General features: G+C 32.7%; 1 long non-coding RNA gene across 1 annotated transcript; it reads left to right on the top strand.

The window, feature by feature from the left end:
* The first annotated feature begins 726 nt into the window (after positions 1–726).
* LOC122142483 lies at positions 727–3,904 on the top strand. The gene is made up of 3 exons (XR_006158634.1): positions 727–926; positions 1,315–1,494; positions 3,043–3,904. It is a non-coding gene; the product is annotated as an uncharacterized LOC122142483 (long non-coding RNA).
* The last annotated feature ends 299 nt before the right edge of the window (positions 3,905–4,203 follow it).

The raw sequence follows: 4,203 nt of genomic DNA on the forward strand, positions 1-4,203 counted from the left end.
GAGTGTGTGTGTCTGTCTGTCTGTGTGACTGTCTGTGTGACTGTCTGTTCTACCTACTTTCTTTTTGACTTTCTGTCTGACTTTCTGTCTCTCTCTCTGTGTGTGTGTGTGTGTCTGTGTGTGTGTGTGTGTCTGTCTGTCTGTCTGTGTGACTGTCTGTGTGACTGACTGTCTGTGTGACTGACTGTCTGTGTGACTGTCTGTGTGACTTTCTGTCTGTCTCTCTGTGTGTGTGTGTGTGTGTGTGTGTGTGTGTCTGTGTGACTGACTGACTGTCTGTCTGTCTGTCTATCTGTCTGACTGACTGTCTGACTGACTGTCTGTCTGTCTCGACTGTCTGTCTGTCTGACTGACTGTCTGTCTGTCTGTCTTTCTGTCTGTCTATATATATATCTGTCTGTCTATCTGTCTGTCTGTCTGTCTCTCATAGTCTGTCTCTCTGTCTGCCTGACTGTCTGTCTGTCTGACTGTCCATGTGTGTGAAGCCCTAAGTGTTGTGTCAGTGTATTATATATATATATATATATATATATATATATATATATATATATATATATATATATACATATATACACAGTCATACAGTTCTGCTGTACATTATAACCAGGCATTTGGTGAGGGCACTGAAAGTCACAAAGTAGATTCATGTGATTCATAATAAATGATCATATAGGCTAACTGCATGGTGTAACATCATAAAGTATTTAGTACTCCATGAATATAAAGTATAAAATTATATGACAGTCTACATAAAATAAGCGAGCAGATCCTTATATCAAGCATATGACTGGAGCTTTGCAGATTTATTTTCTGGGATTATCTCTTTGTCCAGATCAATCCTCATCATTTCGCTCATCTAAGGAGGTAATTTGGAAAGAGGCTGATGGAAGTACGCAGACAGGATGTCTCAAAGACAGGGAGACAAGGTAAACAGTGATCCCCTGCTGTGATAGAGGATGAATGTTGTTATGAAAATTTATATGATAAGACAGCCTCTGCAAACAGACTCCTTCATTTCCAGCTGTGCGCCTCAGACCCATTAGACACTGATATCAAACTGCAGTCAAATCGATTCTTAGCCTTTACATAAAATGCCTCAAAAATAATAACTACATCTCAGAACGAGATGAATTAAATGTGCAATTACACATAAATTCCGACTGCACTTTATGTAAAGTGCTACAAATGGGTGCTAAGAATAAAACATAATGAGCCATGACTGAACATCTTACATCTGACAGTGAATGTGCACCATTCATTCTCTTCTTACTTTCCCAGAAAAAAGAGCATATCCTCACTTTCATCTCGTGCCAGATTCATTAGGTCATACCTGAGAAGGACATCAAGGCCTTGGGAAGCTTTTATGAGACACACTGGAGCAATCAGGAGGGAAATCCCTCAAGCTTTTCAGCAGTTACCTGATGTAAGGCCAAAGCACACATGTGTCCAAATGAACAAAAAGCTTCTATGGATTCACGGTGTGTAATTTAGTTGGTGAGTTTAAATTCATACTTGATTATTCCTAACATCCTGGCATGTCTGTCGTACCATAGTAAATTCAGCTACACTGGACTATTGTTGGCACTTGGTCTGTCATAATGGCCTCTGTCTGACGTATTCCTGATGAAAATTTGATAACCTGTAGCAAAAGTGGCATTATGCAGCTTTACATGTCTAATCGGACTGATCACAAAGACCCCCACTGTTTTCGCTGACTAGAGGGGCTTATAGTGCACAGTTCTGAATCCTCTTCAGAGGTTAACTGGAGGGCAGGGTTAGACAATCACTTACATTTTCATTGGTCTGGAACATATGGTCAAATCCAAAGCATATTCAAAGATAGGAAGAATATAATCACCTATTACATGTATTAGTTGAAATGCACCCATTCCAAACCACACGCTGTCCTTGATTTTTCAAAACCTGAAAATAAATGTATATTCATTTTCATACATATTACCATGTTTTACATTTTGGGAAAAATTAAATTTACGTGTTTGCATGCTTAAGTGATTTATTTAAAGAGATTCATTTAAAGATTTATTCAATTCAATCAATTTAGATGCAATTAATTTATTCATCAATTAATTCACTTCCATTAATTACTGAGATTAAATTTAATGGCATGTTGGCCCTTAATTTCCCAAATACCTTTGGCTATATAATTTTGTATTGTGGGACAATTTTTGTTATTTATTTAAAGAAACCAGAGCTGCAAATCAATTAAAACAAGTAATTGAATTATGTGTCAATACATAACAACTTATTAATGTTTAAAAATAACATTTTACTCTTACCCAAATACATTTGACTATATAGTTTGGAAAAATGTATTGTAGGACAAATTTTCATATTTATTTGGAGCGATCAATCAATTAAAACATGCAATTAAATTATGTGTCAGTTAATTAACTGAGTCCATTAATTATTGAAATAATCAAAAAAAAAAAAAAAATGTTATGTAGCCTCTCAGAAATGTATGAATTTCCCACACTCTTTCCACCATATAATTCTGAAATATATATTGTGTGACAAGTTTTGTTATTTATTTATAGAAACTAGATCTGTACAACAATTAAAACATGTAAATACACATGTAAATGTAAATTAAATTGTGTTAATTAATGAACTTATTCCATTAATTATTTAAATTAATCATAATTAGTTAAAAACATTTATTATTTCTCCCAAATAAATAAATAAATAAATAAATAAATAAATAAATATAATAAGTAGATTATAATAAATAATAATAAATAAAAAATAATTTATATTATTTTGAAATGTATATTGTGGGACAAATTTTGTATTTATTTATAGAAACTAAAGCTGTCAATTTATATAAAAGTGTAATTAATTATGTGTTTCAATTAATTAACATATGGAAATTAATTAAATTAATCACATAATGGCATAACGTGTTCCAATATTTGTTAAGAAAAGCCCCCAAATGGAGATGATTCAAAGCCATTACATTGTTGAGGCATGGTTAATATTTATGTATATATGTATATATTGTTTGGATTACTATTTATTCTGCAGACACTGTGACCAGAATAACCTCATGGGGACATAATTCAAGGAACTGATTTTTTCAGAAATGGAGAAATCAGACTACACACTGAAATGGAGAAATAAGACTCTTGCACTTTAAACAGGTGGGTTTGGAGCATTAAATTAGGGTTTTTAATCTCCATGGATTAAAGCATTCTAGGAAAACGGTCCAATCAGATGACATACGGGTGTGAAGCGTTGGGTAACAAATAGACAATATGCTAGAGTGCAGCATTACAGCGTATTACACCTAAAGCATAAAAGTAATTAAACCCTATAGAGGGTCAACCTGTGCCTATACTTCCTTTTGTCACATCAGAGGTCAGCACAAGGTCAGACAGCACACATTCTGATTTCTACCAAATCCTGGCACTTTTTTAGTGAGAGTGCATCATTCATAAAGGACCATCACTGCCAGTTGGCAAACACAAGACAAGCAAAATGCAAATGGTGTCACTTGGACCTTGAAACATGTTGAGCTGTGACTTTTCAGTCAATGTAATCCAAATATCTGTTTTAGAAAGGGTTGATAATTACCAAGACTTTATGCGGAAACTTTAGTAAGCTTGGGTTGCATCATATTAAACCAATATTTGTTATACTAGTAATGTTCTACTTAAGTTATTGATTTTTATTGTTAGTTGGTTGAGTGTTTGATCCTTGAAGCTAAAATGAAAAAATAAAAAAATAAAATAAAAATACTTGCCTAATATAATACCATGCAAAAGTTTGGGGACAGTAAACTTTTTTAATTAAGTGATGATGCATTAAATTGAATAAAAAATGACAATTTTAAGACTTTTCCATTGTGTCAGGAAAATTCTATTTTATTTATCTAAGAATCCTGAAAAAAATAATTGTAATGGTTTCCACCAAAATAAGAAGCAGCACAAGTGTTTTCAACATTGATAATAATCAGAAATGTTTCTTAAGCAGCAAATCGGCATATTAGAATGATTTCTAAAGAATAATGTGACATCTAAGACTGGAGTATGATGGTGAAAATTCAGTTTTGATCACAGGAATAAATTACATTTTAAAATATATTTAAATCGAAAACATTTTAAATTTTAATAACATTTCACAATATTATTGTATTTTTAAAGTCTTATAAGAGACTACTTATAAATACAAATAAAAAATATAAAT

Source organism: Cyprinus carpio, chromosome B25, assembly GCF_018340385.1.
Source record: "Cyprinus carpio isolate SPL01 chromosome B25, ASM1834038v1, whole genome shotgun sequence".
Classification (NCBI taxonomy): Eukaryota; Metazoa; Chordata; class Actinopteri; order Cypriniformes; family Cyprinidae; genus Cyprinus; species Cyprinus carpio.